At 40.4% G+C, this 21,464-nt stretch overlaps 1 protein-coding gene across 1 annotated transcript in view; it reads left to right on the forward strand.

The window, feature by feature from the left end:
- ADCY7 (adenylate cyclase 7) overlaps nt 1–21,464 on the forward strand; it is a 271,483-nt gene that overhangs the window by 122,280 nt on the left and 127,739 nt on the right. The gene's annotated exons all lie outside the window — the stretch shown is intronic.

The raw sequence follows: 21,464 nt of genomic DNA on the forward strand, positions 1-21,464 counted from the left end.
TTATCTCAGCAAACAAGAGAGTGCAGGAACACCAAGCTCTGCATGCAGTATTTCAAAGACAAAACACTGGTCACCTATGATGCTGCTTGTTTTTAAAGCCTCTCTCTACATTTGTATGTGGGACAGTATTTTCCCTGGTGGCTGTACCAGAAAACTACATTAGATTTCAATTCTTCCAACAAAAATATTTTCCTGAATGCTTCCTGCTAGATGAAAAGTAATTCATGGGGGTAATTAAGAAAAAATGCAAAACACTCGTGGCAGCAGTCAGCATGTACTTCCTGCATGACAGGACACTCTTCCCAGTGCCCAGCAGCTCACAAGCACTCACTCCAGCAGATGTCCTGGCCAGCCCTCTCCCCTCAGTCAAATATCACTGCAGGTGGATCAGGTGGATGTACAACCCCTTGAAGAAGGAGGTGCCCAACTGTGCCAGCAGCACTTGTAGAAGTACTCCCCTTTCCCCTATGTTTTCCCGTGCACCTCCCCAAAGCATGGAGATTGACGCCGTTCCCCTGCTCAGGTGAGGCAACTGGATGCACAGCCTGAGATCGCTTTGGTGCAAGTGACAGGAACACTGGATGATCCAGCACTCCTGATCCCAGCAGTGCCTGCACAAAACACAACCAGCCTCAGCTAGTCGCTGCTGCCACCAGGGCAGGCTCCCAGCCACCACAATTCCCGCACTGCCCACACAGACAAGCCCAGGATGATGGATGCTCAACCCAAGCACAGAGGACTCATACATCCATCTGCCAGCTGGACCCCTTCAAATGAACATAGGGGAACAGCACATCACCCTCACAAGCAAATGTCATCTGGGACTCACCTTCCATTCCACCAACCTGCAGCTCACCATTCCCAGCAGACACTGGGAGGCACAGGCTCTCCTGGAGCAAAGCCTCACGGCAGCAGAGCACTCCTGCCTGGCCATCCCCCGCCTCACCGAGCTCCCCATTCGTTCACATCCCCATTAGTCAGTAATGAAGAACATTTAGAAAATACATTTCCTCCCACACACTTCCCAAGGGGTTTGCAAGCTGAGCCATGAGCACCCAGTGGGGACTGCTGTTCTCTCCAGGGTGAAGCATCACTGTGGTGCAGGGCCCCCACACAACAGCACTGCTCTGGGATGCAGCGATGCCAGCCGGGGACTGGGCGCTGGGGATGGAAGTGCCCCTGTAGGGATGCAGTTCCTGGCCACATGAGCATCTCCTGGGCATTGGTGCGTTGGTGCCCAACGGTCAACCAGAACTGCAGGGGCTCCTCAAGAAGCCAGCGGCCGGGGCAAGCTTCTGCTGCCCTCCCAATTTTTCCTAAGCGTCCGGCCATTTTGCATTTGTTTTGAATTCCTTGCCACGAAGTCATTACGCATTCAGGTGGAGAGGAAAGTGAGCTCCGCGGGAGTCTGACAGTAATTCTGCATTAGTTAAGCATTAGTTGACAGATGTACAAAGCAAAACCATTACTCCTGTCATACGTTGGGCCCTGACTCTTTTTTCCCCATTGTGGTTTTCCTCCAATCAACAGCTTCAGAGAGCCCTACAAACGCGGAGACGAAAGCCTTGCGAAAGCTGTTAACGGAGGGGCTTTCAGTGGTAATTAGAGGTGAATGAAAAGGGGAAAAGGATTTTGTCCGGAACACAATTTGGCAAAGTGTTGCCATCGCATTTATTTATTTCTAGCGCTTTTCTATTCGAGCGAATTCGGAGACAGGAACATTTCTGAACACGCGCCATTTACAGCACGCACACCAGAATTGATGCTCAAAAACTTCACGTTGCTGAATATTAATCAAACTTGAATTTATTTGAAATTCTGTCCAATAATGATACTGTGAAACAACGAGAACTCCCCAGAAAATTTGGCCTCCAAATAGCTTTTACTAAAGCACTTACTACATACTAATTACTATTAATAGCGAAAGAAATACACAAAGAGATCACTGGGTACAGTACCTTGCACTGAAGCAGCCTGGATCCATAACTGCATAAAAAGATCGATGCTGCTTTTCCACAGAGCAAACTTTAAAACACACTAAATATGTAGAAAATCGTTGTGAATTACACTTTCCTATCATTACTGTCATTGGGCACAAAATCAAAGCTATGTGGAGCAAATAATTTGGTAGTGTTTCTGGGCACCTCCATCATGAGCCTGCCTGAACGCCTCCCACCACTGCAGAGACTCAGCTGTTCAGAAATGCATTCAGGGCTGTTGGGAAGAAATTTTCAGTGCAGCTGAATGATACCGATGCGTTGTGGACAAGACTATTCTACCACATTCTACGTAATGCAAAATTAAACCCACGAACCTACACTGGGTGTTACAAAGTGCACAAAGACACAAAGAGACAAACACACACATACAGCCCTCTGTTCTTAGTTCTCACCAAGATGACATCCGTTTTAAAAGCTTGTGCAAGAACAAATGGGACAGCACAGGTAAAACAGGACCCGCACTCCCTGTATGTCAGTTTGCATGCATACTCCCACAAATCCTCCGAATAGGATTCATGAAGAATTAAGGTGTACCCTTCCATGATCTTGATGAGACACAGCTGACTATTTATCAAAAGTGAACAATATCTGCTAAAGTCACAGCATGCCAAACTCCTGCTATCAGCTCACACTTTCTGTGAAGGTTCCTATAAACACAAATAGGATTTGTATGGAAAGGCAAAGAACAACAATACTCATAGGTGCTGGACTTTCCAGCAGTTACACTGTGCTTCCGATCTAGATCTCAAAGCCTCTAATGCCATCTCTATCTCCCATGTTTAACTGCACAGATACCACCCACCTTTTAATGACAGGCTTCAATATTTCATTGCCTTACACTGCTTTCTGTTAAACCATCCTTTATTTTTTCCCTTCCACCTGTTAGATGCTCCTTGTTACTAAATTATGAAAACATTAATTTAGATCACAGAGGCAAATAAATTAGATTACATTGATCCATGACAATTTGCTTCCACATCATTTCTTCATGAAACATCTCTGCCATGCTTTGTATGCACCAGACCACTGCACTCCTCCAACATCTTCACAAGCTTTTTTCTTTTTGGCAGTGCTGTTCTCAAAGCAGAGGCCCAAAAGATTTAAGACTTTCCTGACAAAACAGTGTCTCCACCTGGCCCCACACACCAGCACACACGCAGCCTTCTGGGGGTCAATGGGGCACGGAAGCTGCACAGTGCATTCCAGACACAAAGTGCCATTTTGAAGAAAAAGTTCAGTGCTGCAGGAGGCAATAAATGGAACCAACTGCTCAGTGAGCTCAGGAGGGGAGAAACACCCGACAGAAGAGGCAGGGAGCTGCAGGCACAAGCTGTGATCACTAACCAATGGCAGTGCGAATAAATTGCACCACACCAGCTATTGCCACACATGAGTCCGAATCATTGGATTTTCTACTCTGCCCACTCATCCGGATGATTTCTGTCAAGCAGTTAACTCCTTTGAGCCCTGACCTATTGAAAAAGTATGAGAGGAATCAACGTATCAATGGTGGTTTCAGCAAGTCTCCACAAGGACATATAAAAAGAGTTGTCAATTCACTGGGTAAAAGCCTGTAAGCTGGGGCATGTTACACACTTGTCAGTTAGGGTGAGAAGCTTCCCAGTTACTAGATGTCTCTCTTCTGCCAAGGTACCTGGGCACTCGTATCACATCCAATCATCATTCTATGAGAAAACTGAATCTCTTAAAACTGAACAGCACAAGGCTTGCTCTCACAGCCAAAGCTCAACTCTGCAGGTTCTAATGGGTTCCCACTATATTCCCAAATCCTCTCTGAAATACAGACTAAAACAGGCAATTTTATTTTTTTCTCTGAAAACAGCACTAATAAAAACATTCTCCCTTCTGCTAATAGAACCAAAAGAAGGTCGTGCAAGGATCGTATTTTATTTCCACTTCAACATAGCACTCAGTCTTGAAGCCACGTCTCCAAAGCAGCATGTCCCACATGAAACACAACTTGCCTTCTTTGTACTCAGATGTGCTGCAAGAGCCAACTCCTAAGATACCAACATTTGCAAACTGAGTCCGCTGAGCCAAACAGAAGCAAAGCCTTAGTTATTTATTACCTCTGAGCTTCGCTGTTTGGAAGTTTTACCAGAAGAAGGCTTTCTGTCACTAAGAAGTGCCCAACCTCTGGCATACCAACTCATCCTGCCCACAGCCTGTGTCTGGATCAGACCTTTCTATACAGCTGTCGGTGTCGGAAATTTCAGTAAGATTTAAACCAAGGACTGAACAGTGAAAGATGAAGACTTAAATCTCACAGCTTCCATAAGAAACACACTATGTACTGCTGCAGTTTCAGTGTAGCTCACAAGAGGCAGCAGATACATTTCCAATAATTTCTACTTCCACTCATCCCATTTATATCGTGTTTGTCTTGCTTCAGCACATCTAATTACATTACACAAATCACACAGACTAGCACTACTCTTCCCTCCAGAAGTCAGACAGAAGACCCAAGCAGATGCTAATAAACTATTCAAATTGCTGGTTTGCACTGAACTGAATAAGAAATTGCTACTAAATAAAATAAAACTGATGTAAAGCAACACAATGGTGCTTCTGTTCGCTTTTCACATCCCAGGAAGCCTCACATAGCCTACATAAGAAGTGTTTTCCAGATGCAAGCATTCATCCAGGCATCAAGACATGCCTGAACTGGAGGCACGTGGCCCAGCACCACGACCCTCCAACACTACAGCAGTATGGCACAGCATCTAGTTATGAGACTGCATATTTCAATGGAGACATGGTGCTCCTATAACTGAATGACTGCCTAGCTGACATGGAGTAATGTGCCATTTGTTTTACCATCCACTTGCTCTGCTATTGTTGCTTTTTTTTATTGTTACCAAGGACAGAGAACTAAGGGAGTATCTTCACTCACCACCCACAGCCTCCTTCTCTCTTGGACTTTCCTCTCATGTTTGTCCCTTGTCATTGAGATCACAAGAGCCAGAGGACATGGAGCACCCAGTGAGGAGGTCCTGTGAGCTGCTGAGCGCTTTGCTTTATGCTTTATGTAACACCATAAGTAGAGTTTCACGAAGCAGAGCTTTAAAAATATACCCAAGCAAAACTGCACCAGTGGAGAGCTGCTTTTGCAGCTCAGAGATTACTTCTGATGTGCATATCACGAGGAAGCCCTTACCTGCAGCAAGACTTTCATCCCAGAGAAGGGTGGCAGTGTGGGCTGCCCATCCTGGCACAAGGCTCCCCGCCCATCACTAGCTGCCAGCTGGTGAAGCATCAGAATAAAAGCAAATGCAGGCAAAATGACCACCATACACATTTGTCCTGTACTGGAAATTTGTCTATATGGAAATAAAAGGCAAAGCTGAAGCAAAATTTCCTTCACTCTCATTAGACTACTGGGCTCAGTCCTCCTGCAGCACTTTGATCTGCTCAGGAGGGAAAGCAGCTGTAGCCTCTTCATGGCCCTCTGTTATGTTCAGTCCCCAAATTCCTGGTGAAATGGCTGCTAAGCAGAACTGCTTTTCCCTCCCTCTGCAGCTCTCTATCCAGCAAGACACAGTGCAGCTGCCACCATGGGACATAGCACTTTCTCTCTCCCCAGAACTCCTCTTCTCTCCTCTATAACCTCAGGGGTGGCACAGAGAGCAGCAGACTGATGTGCAGTCTGAAGGGTGGGATAATGTACACCGCAAAAAGGTTATGGACAATAAAACACATGTTTTTAAATTATGAGGTCGTTTTCTCCTATTTTGATTACTCAAACTTTGCCTGACCACAAGAACCCTTTGCAAAATCACCAGAATAGCAAGATCAGTTTGTTTGTTTGTTTTAATCCCTAAACCTCCTGTTTAAAGACAGGTCAAAGCAGCACTGGTATTTGTTTGAGAAGTACTTCAAATCCAAGCTGTCAGAAAAGTAAATCCAGCTAAAAATGCAGAAGCATAAGATAAAAAATACAATGCATTTAACATCTGTCACCACAGGTGACCCAAGGACAGCTAAATCAACCGCAGTACTGGTAATATGAAAAACATTCAATAATTCAGGCACCCTGGGCCATATGCCAGCCTTAACTACACATGAAAGTTATCTTTCCTTTTTCTCACTTGATCACTAGAGCGAGGTTCTGGTTAAAATCTCATCTGATGTGTTTTCCTTTTTGTAAAACATGGCCTAGGTCTCAAGTGACTATTACAAAACCAAGCAGTTTAGAAAATAAACAGCATATTCTGGAAGTATGAAAAGACTGAACAACAGCTTGAACATATGATGCTCTAAGAGTTATTAGGTGTCCTAATAATATATCTTCTGCAGGCCCTTGATGAGGGCTGTGGTTTGTTTACTCTCATCTTCAGGTTTAATATGAAGCTTTAAAGAACAGGAGGCAGACAACTGATAACATTTCAAGCTTCTCCCTCCAGGTGGCTTCAGTGAGGCCAATGTGTCACAGAGCTGCACAACTTGTACCTTTTTTTTTTGAGAATATAAGAATCTCCAGAAGCCCACAGGTGTTCAAATAAAAAAAACATTGTAAGAAGGCAAATTGAAATCTGGGCTCCTTTCTTCATTATTCATAACACGTGGCCTAATACCATTTGCACTGTAGGATCTGTAAACACGCTCCTGATGAACTACCTCCCTTCCTTCTTTCACTGTTTAGAGGAGTCAGATCACATCTGCCTTTGCCAAAGCACAGCTCCAGGTGATTGCTTAAGTTAAATACACAGACAGACGATCCGCTGGCTCTGCTGCACCATGTTCCACCACATCTCTTCTTCCATAAGGAAAGCAATATCAACTGCTTTAAAACTTGAAGTTCAGTTTGGGTTTTCTTTCCCTCACTCACCCGTATGGTTTGATATGCTGCACATCATTCTGCTCTTACACACCCTGCAGTACTGTGAATGCTTGTTAAGGACCATTTGCCTTTTAGCCTATTCTGGAGCTGATAACTTCACTTATAAATGAGCAAACATTGCATAACCAAGCATCTCATTTAAAGACAAATAAGATTATATATTATTATAAAGTTTAAGACCACTTTTGAGAGTCTGCAAATAGTAGGTGAAAGAATCTGAGCTATGCCAAGTTGCTCAGAAGTTTCCTTCTGAGAAAAAATCAAATTTCACAGTTTGACAGTGTTGTCCTACAAAAGGCAGATTAGGGTCTGTGCTTTTGTTTTTGTTTTGTTTCTGGGAGGTGGCAGGTTGTGCAAGTGTTTTCTTTTGCATTCTGTTTTAACATTTAAAATGCTATTTCTTCCATGCATAGGGATGCAGAGTTTAGGACTTTTCATTGTTGTTTCATTCTCTCTGATTAGATCAGTAAAGTTGTTATTTAAACTTAATTCTCTTGAAAAGTCAGCCTCCAAAAAATGCTCCACTTGTCTCCAAATGCAGATGTAAACTGCTTTCGCATTGGATAGCTTCCTTAAATTCTTTTTCAGTCTTAAAGCTGGAGGCTCAGAATGGTTTCTAAAATAGCAAGGTAACATCATTTCCCCCTTTCATTTATGCCCATTGCTGTTCCTCACAGAGTGCAGGTGTACGCACCACTTTCACCTCTGTTCTCTGAGGATGCTTAGTTTTACCCTCTCCCCAGTGGCCCAGAGGGATCAGGGTTTCTGTGCCCAAGTGCCAGCTCTTCTGAGCCAGGGTTATATGCATTGCAGGGCTGGAGAAGGATGGCCCTCATCGACCCTGGACACAACAGAGTAGTGCTCAGCATCTCACTCCCTGCTTGCCAGAGGAAATTTTACACTATGACAGAGAACTATTCAGCAAAGTTCACCACAAAATCTCAACGTGAGGTGTTAAAAATAAGAAAAAACCTTAAATGATACAAGTTATTACATTTAAACCCTCTGGGAGAAGTAGGGAATGACTTTGTGATTAAGGACCTACTATGGGGCTCAGGAGAATTAGTTCAATTCTGGCTCTGAAACAAGCTCCCAGGTTCCCATGGGAAAGCCTCCTGCACTCTCCTACTCACATGGACACTGGCAAGGTAATTTGTAAGTGCTTGCAGCCTTCAGATGGTGCAGTAACAACAGCCAAGTAAACACAGATAGTGAGATAGAGTCATTCTGAGATCAGTCTACAGGATGTTGCCCTGTACTATCACGCCACCAAACAAGCCAAATTTATATTTTTGAAATTGGATATTAGGAGTCTTTACAAATAATAAGTTAGATCTTTACTCATTTCTGGGGTGACAGATAGTTCCTGATGGTTTTAGCTAATGAATTTGATGAGTGAAAAATGGCAAGATAAAACAAGTTGACAGGCCTTTCAGAAAGATATCATTTCCTTCTCAGGCAGAGGACTATCTTCCACAGTTTGCATTGCAGGGAAATTTTGCTCAGTTAAGATCTGTAATACATATTGTTTCTTAGAAAAAAATATAGATTGATTTAATTCACTAAAAGAGCAAATCCCAAAAAGAAAGTTCATCTGCCAACATACATAATGATAGAGCAAATCAAGCAAACACTATCAGAAAAATGTAACTCTGAAGTCAGTGTGTAACACAGATGAAGTTACCCAATACAGAACACACTGTGAAAGCATCGGACAGCCTGTCTTGAAACAAACAAAACCATTATTCTAATATACTAAGTATATATATTATATTAGAATATTAGATATAATAATATAAATATATCATATATAAATATAATAATATCTAATATATACAATCCTAGATATAATAATATCTAATATACTAATATAATAAGCACACATCAGGCAGTTCTTCACAGCTTACTCCAAGCAGAAATGTATTATCTGGAGATGAATAACTGCATGCATCAGTAAAGTTAGGGGATGACCTGCTGAAGAGAAGCTTTGCAGAGGAACCTGATTTTGTTTACAAACAGAAAAAAAATCAGCACAACCTGCTTTTGTTTGCACAGGATGCTCTTAACTACAAGTATGTGAAAACACCAGGCCTTAGCAATGCCCATCACTGCGTTAAGTGCACAGAAACCAGCACTGCAGACAAAGCAGCTTCACCCCACACCCAGTGATGAGTGCCTTAGCTGTTATCATCCAGTGTCCTACTTCAAAAGACATCCAAGCACCAAGCTGCATACAGCCTTCCTGGGTGCATATAACAGAGCACACAGGCCTGCAGTGTTGCTAAACTTAGCACAAGCATACTACAAAGTGAATCTTGCCCTGGTAACTAATGTTAACCTTGCACACAGGTTAAAACAAGATGACGTATTAATACAATTGTCACAGAAAGTTAAAGTCAGGTTTTATTTCTTACTGATTGAAGACAAACTTACTAGATGACGTGTGGCTTGTTCTAAGCAAGGTTTTAATCCACGACCATAATGTAGGTCACGAGTTCCAATTCTGTATTCATATCAAGGAACCAGACTCAGCAGAAATATCAATAGCTGTCAAGAGGGCACATGCTGTTTCTTTTTACTCTACCATCTAGTAAGAGAATATAGTCCAATTAAGAAGATTTCACAACTTTTTCTGTAAACTGATTTACCTATTTATTTAAATCATGAATGCGGTATTTAATTTACAACAAAGTACCATATCCTAATCCTATGCAACTAAGAATATTCACGTTTAAAATCTGAACCGCCCTCACTGTTTCTGCCACCCTTTTGGCTTTCAATGAGCTTCAGTAACTCAAAAGAATTGCAACCAACTTGGTAACTGAAAGAGAAAGCTTTGTGGAACAGGAAAGTTCACAACGGGAGAAGAAAAAGAGCCTTTCTAAAATAGCCAGGTGTTCACCTCAACCCATACCAACTTCAAACAGATGCAAGGACAGTAGCTGAATCTGATTTCAGACTAAGGACATAAAAGATAAGCTTTATATTCTTATGCTTTCATAATGTTGGAACGAATTCATCTTTAGATGAAGAATAGTATACTCCCCTACTCTCCTATTCTTTCACATAAAGTTTGTGCTGAAAATAGCATGGCTGAGTTCCAGTCTTTCAACTATTATTTGATCACTGCTAAGTATTTGCAAGTTCAGATTTTTCCAAGTCCCACCTATCTACTTGATGTAATTCACGTAGTCTCAACCACGCATTGTTCTACTTTTACAAGCAAACACACTGTGACAAGTGATCACATTAGTCATGAAAACAGAGAATGAAATACTTGCAAATAGAAAGGTTCAGTGGTGTTGGAAGACCACCCCCTAATGGTCAGCAGTACAGGTGTAAGCTGAGAAAGGGGTAACTGGCCTAAAACAGAACGCTTGCCAGGCAGTGAAAGAAGAGATGGAAGTTTGCTTAAGGTATGAGTGGCAGTGTTTGCATGTCTTTTACAGCCGTGATAGTTGTGGTATCAAATTTATCTGAAGGATCAGTATGTTCAACAAGGCATAATTTATGTGATCAATAGATAAGCAATTCTTCAAAATACATTATGAGCAGAAGTAGAAGCTTGTAAAAATCTCACAAATCCCTTGTCACAAAGGGACCTGGGAAGTTCTTATAGAAGAGCTCCTAAGGTAAAAATGGCATTGATATTATAAGTACATAACATGTAAAACAGCTGTTTATATTTTATCTTTTGGAAATGTTCTGTAGAATTTTAAACTTCACAAATAAATGTATATACCATTCAGTTACTGAACTCTGTTAAAGCAAGAGTTGCATTCTGCTTAATGGACTGCTGGATATCAGTAGCTTAAACATTTGTACAGCATTTTTAAAATTTCAGTTCAACAGCACTCACAGATGGTAAAAAAGCAGCAGAAGCAATTGCACATTAGGGTGTCTGTGTATGTTCTTAGAGTTAATCCAGTTTTGTGAAGAAATACATGCATCCTATTTCAGGATGTCCATGGATATTCACACTAGCATACTATGCATACACTTCATATTTATTTACATGGAACATACCTAGACTCATACCAGATTTTAAAAATGCTTGACGTTGTATTCAGGGGAAAAAAAAGAAAAAGAATACCTTAAATCATACCTTTCCTGGTCTTTGCACAGTCACAGAGCCCAAATCTTCCCAATTCAAGAATCTTTCCTCACTCAACAGAAAAATGCCTAATGGCACACGGTCACTCTCACATAGCTTCTGTGCTAGGTAGCCATCCACCATACCGGCTGCCTTATGTGAGATCTTGGAATACTACTGTTGTTCACACTCAAACATGTTCCCAAATGCTGTAACTATGATAACCAGTGATCCTCCATGGGTATATTATGATTTACTACAGAGAACAGAGCATGCTGGCTTTATCTTGTGTTTTCATCTACTTCACACAATCGCAAAAGGATAAAGAAGTACAGCTGTTAAGTTTGTGTGCAATAAGACAGATTTTTTAAACCTTCAGTTGAGTACTGATACAATGTGCCTGTAGTTGCAGAGGTCACTTTGATTTAGCACAGATATATGAACTTCACTAGAAGTATAAATGAAAAGTTGTATTTTCTCCTTCCCACTGTCATAGCATTACTGGTCACTCATTAATCAAATTTAAGATAAAGATTCCCAGCTCCATAAAAAGCTTTCATAAATGCCTTTTCCTTTCAGCAGAAAATGCCTTTTTATTATTGTGCTCTTGATACAAGAAAAGATGCAAAATTTAAGTGCACAATAAAGAGTTCTAAAACAAAAACAGACCACAAAAATATTTTATTCTACATAAGTGAATCAATATAAAATCCACATGAGGAAACTTCACTTATGCAATTTCTGTACAACTTCCTACCCTTAGTTACTATATCTGTTTTAGTTGCATGTGTGTCATGTCATTTAGGAAGAAGGAATCCAGGACAGATGCTTAATCACTCCATGTACTATGAATTATTAGAAATTAATTTAGTGAACTATTTCAAAGCTCTCTTGCTATAACTAGGTCAAATTCTGTGATCAAGTGCAGTGAAACAATGTTTTACATTTCTTCCAACACATTAAAATTTTATCTGCAGTTCTGAATGGGGACTATTTGGTTTAGAGACACCTCTAAACCAACCTAAATTTACTTCAGATAAATTCTTGAAGGGCGTTTACAGTGTGAGAACTAAGCGCTACACGTGACTTTTCAAGAACACAAACCCATCATTTTTAACTTCTTGGGGTGCTTGTGTGAGATCTGACTCATATAGGTGATTACCTATAACTCCAGCATACTCCAATGGATCAAAGAAGCTGTTTATAGTCAAACAAAAGACTGCTGCCAGTCATGTGCTGTTGTCACTTTCTTGCATGTTCTGCAAGCCACAAATATCATGTCCAGTGTTGTGAGGCATAAAAATATAAAGCAGCATGCTCCTTAGATCAGATGCACTTCCTAGAATATTAGGAAGCAACTGATCTTTATTTTTAGGCCATAGAAAAATAAAATTAACGTATTTTGTCAAAGTATAAGATGTTTCCAACTACACATTCAGACTTCCACATACAACTCAGTTGAACTGCTGCAGAGCACGAATGTATTCTTAATCTCAAATATCTTAATTTGAAAACTACTACCACATTTCAGATCATAAATACGCAAAATGCTTTGGTAAGCACATAAGATGAAAAATGGGCAAAAAAAGCTTTACATGATTTTGTCCCTTTGTTATGGATTGGACAATAATCAACAATTGAATAGCTATTTGCTCATAGCATTATGGAAAGTAACTGTCAAAATGGACAAGTGTTTCATTTCAGATGGCTATTTTTACATTTGAAGTTAAATTTTGAGTGACAGTTTGATCCAAGAAAACTCATGTAAAGATGTAAAGTCAAAAGAAAAACACTTTTCATCACAGGTGAGAGTTCAAGTCACAAACAGAAGGCCAACCTGTTAAAATCAGGTCAAACACATGTTAGTTTTGTGCTCAGTACAATGATATTCCAGTCAAGCTGGGCATCTTTTTCATATGTTCTTTTAAATAACTCCATAGTAGTTCATTAAAAAGTCTCATTGTTATCTTTCTACAAGAGCTGCTATAATGATAACAGTTCTTGAAGGACCACACCACCTAGTCCCATTACAGCATTTTTCTAAACTGGATGAATACCAAATTAATAACATGAAATCCACTAATAGTCTGATTTAAAAGCAGTGAAAATGTTGAGAAATTTTCCTCAAGCTCAAGAACCAAAACATTATAAAATGAACATTTTCAGGCAGCTTTATTATTCACTCTGTTTTTCACACAGCCAGATTTAGACTCAATTTCCTTTATCACTAACAGAAATAACATTTAAGAAAATAGGCAACTAAAACTATAAAATCCTTGGAGTCCGCAGGATTACTCCAGAATAGATAAAACATGTACATGTGTATTTGGGGGAAGGGGGGGTGGGGAAGGAGAAAAGCCTTGTTTCTTCTTGAAAGAGAGTATAACATGGAGAAATATAAACATTTCAGAAATTAAGTATCGAGAATGAAGCCTGTACACCACAAAAGCCAGCAATTCAAATCACTACAAAAGCTCCATTAGAACTAGCTAAAGAACATCCACTCTTCCCACACACTTAATGAGAACTCAGGGGCCAGACACCCACAAGAGACAGTGCTGTGGGATTCAGTCTCTGAAGAGAAGAGCTTTGAAATTGGAAGGCTTTAAGGGACAAAATATTTTCCTTCTCTATTAATATTATACATAATCTAATGTTATTCCATACACCCAGGTCACTATTAAAATTAACATAAGTTCCTACTATAGCACTAAAAATAATTTTCTATCAAATACTTTGGTTGTTCACAAAACAAAGGAAGTACTGAATGTTTCTTACTTTCTTACCTATTCAGATCTTCAAAGTCCTCTGAATAATCATCTTAGGAAGATGAGTGACTTCTGACATGATTTGTAAGGATTTACACTAAAAGAAATAAGAACATGACATCTTTTAGAAACTAAAATATCCAAAATATTAAACATGATAAAAAAACACACCAGACTTCCAAAATTAATTCCTTAAAAACAATATACTTTAAAAATGAACACAAGTGGTACACTATTACTCCTTTACCTCCCTTTAATTAAATGGCTCCATGGAGAAGTGAATAGGTCTTGTATCTCTATTCTACTGAATACCTTATGATACACTATGATACAGTTCAGTCACTTGCTCCTGATGTTGTTTAATGAAAGTCTTAAAAAGTATATTGACATCGTAACAATCACTGCAAAAGAATGCAACCCCAATGGGATGTTTAAAGCCAGGAATTCTGCTTACACAAGATCCTTCTAAAGCTTTTGCTTCATTTCTTTTCCCTTGAGTAAAGAGGTATGGAACAGTTTACATTTGGAAGCTCCTTCACGGCAACCTGAAGGATCATATTTCCCTCTATTTGCTTCCTAAAATAAGATGTGGCACTTGAGCATATAAATGATGTACTAAATTAAGCATGCTTTTTGAATTACAGTATCTAAGTTTGATCTCACTGAAAAGGTGCGTTCTTGGCTTGCCATAAGACCTCAACTCAAGTACATACTTTCTTACTTCAGCATGTACTACAAGACACTGGCCACAAGCACAGCTTCTAATGGAAAAAAGTAACAGTTATCTTTCTGCTTTTTTCTTCTTTTTATATTTCTATAGCAGTGATTATGAAGATTCTCCAAAACAGAGCTATGTTGTGCTCTATTTGTACTAATGGATGAACTTCCCAAAGATGCCATGTTCTAGGATGTGATGTACAGAAAGTGGTGCAAAACGTGATCTAATGTGAGTATTGACACAAACAAATATGGCTGGAGAGGGTTTTTTTAATTTGTTTTAAAGAAGGCCTGATTGCCCAAGTGAGCACAAATAATTCAAGGGAAAGAATCCATTTAGTTTCTAGAAACATTATATTTTTATTGAAAGATGAATGACTGAAAGCCTCTAGAGAAATTATTTCCTACTTCTCCAGAATAACTGCAACACAATAGAGAGGAGCAATGAAAGCCCTTACCATAGAATCACAATTTCTGAATATGCTGTTTCAGAAGCAGGTAAAGAGCAATGTGAGAGACAATGAATGATAACCAGACTTGAGTGGGTTTGGTCATTTTGTTTGCTCTTATTAAGGAGTACCCATGCTTGGAATGAATTCTATTTTGCAAAAGTGATATCAAATATTAAGAGTATAGGACAAGCAGATGGCCAAATGCAACGAACCCTCAACACAGCTGCTGCAAACAGGATCTTGGGCTGAAGAAAAATATGTCCAGAAATGTGGTTGGGAAACAGTAAGAAATGCAGCACGTCCTGGCAAAGCCACAGGGTATATAGCCCATAATTTCAGAAGCTAACAAATCTTACTCCTCAGTCTATCACCTAACAGACTATAAGCAGAGGAGTTCAAGTGCTCAACCAAACAAAACTGCGGGAGATCACAAAGTGATAAAATGCTACTAAGGAATTATTAAATGAGGATTAGGAACTGAAAAACAAGTATTATTCAAGACTGAACAAATACTGTCATGGTTCACAAACATGACAAATAAATGCTTCTTGAATCTGCTGAGGGAGCTCTGTTTAATCTGATATTATATAACTAGTATCCAAAGATTCACTATTTCATATACATTTTTGTATCATCAGTTTCTACATGTTTACTCCAGAACACGTCGAAGTCACCTAGATCTATGTCTGGACTGAAAGTCAAGAAAATTGGAGGATTAAATAATATTGAAGACAAACAGCAAAGAAGAGAAACCACAGTTAATAAAACACTGTGCTAATTTGAGAATGGTACTTGCACATCCTGCTTTTAAGCTACTATACGTGTTAAGAGAAATAATAAAAGTTATCTTAGATGTGAGCAGCTTGCTTTCTGAAACACCACAGGAGATAAGGAAGTTATCACTACTAGTGCTGTAAGCACCCGAAGTACATGAAAACCTCATTCACCTCTGTTCTAGAAAGAGATATATTAGCTTTACAGACATCTGCAATTCAAGCACTGTAGTATTTCAAGCCAGAACTTCCCTACAATTCAAAGAGAACTCTTCTATTACACCACAATGCAAATGATGTATTTTTGTAATTGTCACATTCTGGAAAGAATTCTGTGAATTTTGCTCAGATGTCCAACAAAAAAGTGCTTTATTACCGAAGCTGCTTCAAATTGACAAGCTTGTTCTTCCAGGATAAATTTTATAAGTAATGAAGACTAAAATTGTTCTGATCAGAATATTTTTGTTGACCAAGCCAAGAAATTCTGAATATGGATTTTCTTATAAAAATATAGTTAACTGTATATGTAACACTTCTCATAGAAAATGAGATGGATTAAAGGAAAAAGGGATCATTTTATGGTAAGATTTTAACTTCCCAAAAATATAATTAAAGGAATATAAAGCATGTAAACACTACACTCATCTCTTAAGTGAGAGACAGGATAATAATTACAAAGCTTGGGGGATGTTTCCTACAATGAACTCACGTATAAAAATACCAGACCAATACATTCAAAAAGATTGTGTTAATAGTATCTCTGAAATAACATGATGCCTCAAGAGGGACGGATTGTTTGAGAAAAATAAGCAGAAGAGATTGCATAGAGGAAAATGTGCAGAAGATGGCTGGAAATGAAAGCAAAGTAAGAAACAAGTGACCCATCCTAATTATCTCTGATAGCAGATGCTGCTAACAGATGCTCTGACATTGTGCTGAAAATACAGCTGTGAGAACCAGAAATAGATGAGCAAGATGCTAAGCTCAAAGATGTATCCTTTGCATCTCAAAAAGAGATACCTCAGATATCACTCGAGGCTGACAAAGCAGATTTCTCCCAGTCACCTCTGCACTATGAAGCAATTCAAATGTACACTCACTCCTTTCGCTTAAGCAGTTTATTATAAGGCTTCACAAATGCTGTCAGAAGATATAAAGAATTGCTAAGAGATGCACTAACTCTAAGTAATAGTTTATTCAAGTTGTAATTGTAATAAGATGACAATTACATTCTTGGCTCCTATTTACCTTAGCTAGTCTCCAATCAATGGAATTGTGAATAAAAGAGTAAAAGCTACCTAAAAAAAACAACTAGGCAATAAAAACATTTTGAACTGCTCAAGAAGCTTTATATTACAAATAAAAGTATTATAATTGACTCAAGAGCTTTGAATCTCACTGCTCTCCAAACTTATTCTCTGCTGTAGATTTAGTTTTTGCACCACAAATCATGAAAATTATGAACAAAAACAGCTGTAAGATGCCTGTATCTGTTCAGAAGTGAACCTAACAGGTAGAGGAAGATCAGCAGGAGGATTGAATATTTATAATTCCATATATTTCTAGATAAGTCTGAATATTACAACTTCCTGATGTTTTCAGAATGCTAGAAAGCTCCACAGACTATGCAACACCACTAAAAGCAACCCATTTTTATACACACGCTGAATTTTGTACATCTACTTCCTTCTAACTCAGCCAACTGGGCTACCCAACTCATTCAGATAAAGAAGTTTAATTTTTCTGAAAAAGCGCAGATGATTTCCGAGTCTGTTCAACCAACACTCAACGCAAGAGCTTATCTCTCTTGTAGTCCTACATAAAAACATTTTCTAAAAATTTTTTATTTGGTGATGAAGTTTAAGAATGATTACAGCAAAATGACCACAAATCATATTTTCACAACAACCATAACATCTGTAGAAAACTCTATAAACATGAAACAAAACCATCTTGAAAGTGTTTCAGGGAGTTCAGAGCACCTTTTGTCATCAATAAGCTTTTAAATTTGACCCCTGGAAACTTTGATCCAGGATGACATTTTGATTTCTAGGAAAAATACACTACAATGACTTCTAATCCAAAACTCATTAGGCCAAGTATTCTTGAATTCCAGAATACCAAACCAAAGGAGAACTAGGTGCTTGAAAATGAGATTTTCTAACACATTCAGCACAGCCTATACATTAAGCAGGCTCCCCCAACTGGGCAGCTGACCATGCTTCTGAATCTGGCATGCACTGCATTTTTAGTTTTTTTTTTGGAAGCAAGAGCAAAGATGGCATTTGTAGCCTAATCCTTTCTCCTATAGATAAGCACTCACAGTATTATATTTATTTATATTATTAACAAATCAGTCCTTCAGGACCCTGCATTTCCAGTGCTGTTAACAAATGCAGTGCAAGTCTTCTAAATCTCAATGCACTTCACCTTCGAAACTGCTTGGCAGCAAAACACAGCCAAGAGCTGCTACAGGTGACAAGCTTCTGAAACAGAAACAGTCACACCTACAGCAGATAACAAATTGTCACCCAAGGAGACAACAGGGGTGGAAAGTGTACATTTTAGTACTTGGAGCACCCTGCCTCATTCAGGTTTATCAAGCATCTCACAGCAAAGACAGAATCTCCCTGAAATAACTACCACACAAAATGCATAAACAATATTCTATTAACAGAACGAAGTCTCCTTTCCTCATTGTAAAAAAAGCAGTGCTGCAGCTGCTTATAATAAGCTCCTAATTACTACACCCCAACTGACTGCAGACTTGAGCTGTTAGTCTCTTACAGCTGTTTGAGCTTCTCTTTGGAATCTGCAGAAAGAGCTAAGAAGATAAATTCAACAGCAGATTAATTCTTCACTACTGATAGCAATAACCCTCCAGTGCAATTGTTACTCAACAGTCAGTCCTGCTTGCCCACTCACATAACATTATTATAAGCAGAACAGATGGGAGTAGCACAGTGTCAGCCATCACTACAGAATGCACCACAGAGAAGCATTTGCATGCACAAACACCACACATTTCTTTTCTCATGCATTCAATACCTATTGCCATTGGCATTCAGGACAGAGAATAATAGAATGGCTGAGGTTAAAGGGGACTTACAAGATCACCCAGTTTCAACCCCCTGCCACAGGCAGGGCTGCCAGCCACTGGATCAAGCTGCCCAGGGCCCCATCCAGCCTGACCTTGAATGCCTCTAGAGACAAGTTATCCTCAACCTCTCAGGGCAACATGTTCTAGCACCTACCTCACCACCCTCTGAGTAAAAAGTTTCTTCCTAATTCTAACCTAAATCTCCCCTCTTCTTGTTTAAAGCCATTCCCCCTTGTCATATCACTATCAGACCACATAAAAAGTCAGCTTCCCTCTGTGGGGTAAATAAATCCCAAGAATGGTACTCCGCAAAGAAATAGTATAGACGATGGTATATTTTGAGTAGTTCTATATAGACAGAATACAAATAATACAAGAGAAGATGGCTCACCTTCAGGATGTCAAGGCTCACAGGGGACTCCACGTGGGAGGGATCTCCAAGAAGAGATCCTTCCCTGGTGGTGGTCAGCCCTTAAATGGGATTTGGGAGAGGTGGAGCCAGGCTCCACCCCTTCCAATCACACAGGTATATCACGTCCACCTGTGCCCCCATGGCTGACTCGGTGCTCACCTCAGGTGACCAATCAGTGGTTCAGGTCATGATTCAGCAGTTCCCATACTCAGGGACTGAGAGTCTGTCTTCAGGGCAGCCTTGAGAATACCATTGTAACATTTGATAAGGCCTGCCCCCATTGGATTATATGGCAGGTGGAATCGCCACTCAATATTATTTTCTTCTGCCCAGCGTTGTATCACTGCACCCGTGAAATGACTTCCTTGGTCGCTCTCGGTGATTTGCAGTGTCCCGTAGGCAACCATCAGCCTTGTGAGTGCCTTTATAGTGTATACCTGGTTGGCTTTTGGTACTGGATAGGCCTGCATATAACCTTTGTCTCAAGGCTGGGTTTATTGTTATGGATGCTAATTTTGACATTTCTGTCCCGTTCACTAAAACACTTTCAGCTCCTGCATCCCATAACCTCAGGAGCCATGACGGTATGCTTTCCCTTGGTTTGTGATGGAACTGTTGTACTAGGTCCATCAACTCATTAGCTGTATACGGACGAGCTGTCACATGGAGGTAGGTTTCAGCAGGGGGCCATTGGTCAGGAGGCACCCCTGCTGGTCTATCTTGTACCTTTTTTGTTTTTTGAGTTATAATAGGTCAAATCTCAAATGGGTCCATCATAGATGGAGTTTCAAGATCTGCCTTAGAGATCTTTTTTCCTGTCATATCTAAGTCTGCCTCCTCTAATTTTTGGATGTCCTCTACCAATATACTCCATATTTGTCTTGTGGGGAAATTTAGGCCAGGCTTTTTGGTCGTTAATGTACCTAGCTGTTGCTCAAGTTTCCCAATATGCTCTCTTAATAATTGATTTTCAGTTTCCATGTTAACATTTGCAGTATCTAATTTAAGTATGGCCATTACTAAAGGCCAGGCTACTGCAGAGGTGGCTAGCTGCCACTCCTTGGTAATGAGTATGTCCTTATCTAATCCAAGAAAGTAGTCAGTCAAATAAGATGGGGAGGGAGAGGCAGTCCCTGGAACCTGCATGGGTCCCTATTTCTCAATAATGGATGCCAACCCATAGTAGGGTGACCCCATGAACCCTGGAATTAGACCAGGGATTGTCTGGTCTAGGGGGGGTAACATTCTCCCCCCGGCCCATTTAAGCATATTCCAAATAAAGGACACGCTGGGTAAGTATGGATTATTATCACTAGAGCTGGCTGGCTCACCAGGTGTGGGGTAAATAAATCCCAAGGATGGTACTTTGCAAAGAAATAGTATAGATGATGGTATATTTTGAGTAGTTCTATATAGACAGAATACAAATAATACAAGAGAAGATGGCTCACCTTCAGGATGTCAAGGCTCACAGGGGACTCCACATGGGAGGGATCTCCAAGAAGAGATCCTTCCCTGGTGGTGGTCAGCCCTTAAATGGGGTTTGGGAGAGGTGGAGCCAGGCTCCACCCCTTCCACTCACACAGGTATATCACCTTCACCTGTGCGCCCATGGCTGACTCGGTGCTCACCTCAGGTGACCAATCAGTGGTTCAGGCCGTGATTCAGCAGTTCCCATACACCCTCCTTCTTGTAAACTCCCTTCAAGTACAGGAAGGACACAATGAGGTCTCCCTAGAGCCATCATTCTCTGAGCTAAATAATCCCAACTGTCTCAAGTTTTCACAATAGAAGAGGTGCTCCAGCCCTTTGATCATCTTTGTGGCCCTCCTCTATACCTACTTCAGCAGCTTCACATCCCTCCTGTACTAGGGGTCCCAGGGCTGGACACAGTACTCCAAGTGGCCTCACAAGGGGACTATCACCTCCCTCACCCTGCTGCCATTGCTTTTTCAGATACATTTCACAGTACAGTTGGCCTTCCAGGCTGCAAGCACGCACTGCTGGCTCACATCCAGCTTCTCATCCATCAGGACCCCCCAGTAGAGAGAAAAGAATCAAGGCCAAAGATTTGGTAGCTTCTACAGAGAATATAAGAACTCAGTTTATCTGCAGTTGTGCAAACCAACTGAAAAAGCAGCCTGGGCAGGCCTGGCACCAGCAGCTCAGCCGGCCACCTGCAGCACCTCCACACCACTCCTACTCCCAGCTGCACATTTTGCAACGGAGAAACCATGTTCCCTAGATCAGGTTTCAGCAGTGGAGCCTTCCAAGCGAAACAAACCAAG

Source organism: Cyrtonyx montezumae, unplaced genomic scaffold (assembly GCF_038088225.1).
Source record: "Cyrtonyx montezumae isolate F1298 unplaced genomic scaffold, pur_monq_1.0 scaffold_17, whole genome shotgun sequence".
Lineage (NCBI taxonomy): Eukaryota > Metazoa > Chordata > Aves > Galliformes > Odontophoridae > Cyrtonyx > Cyrtonyx montezumae.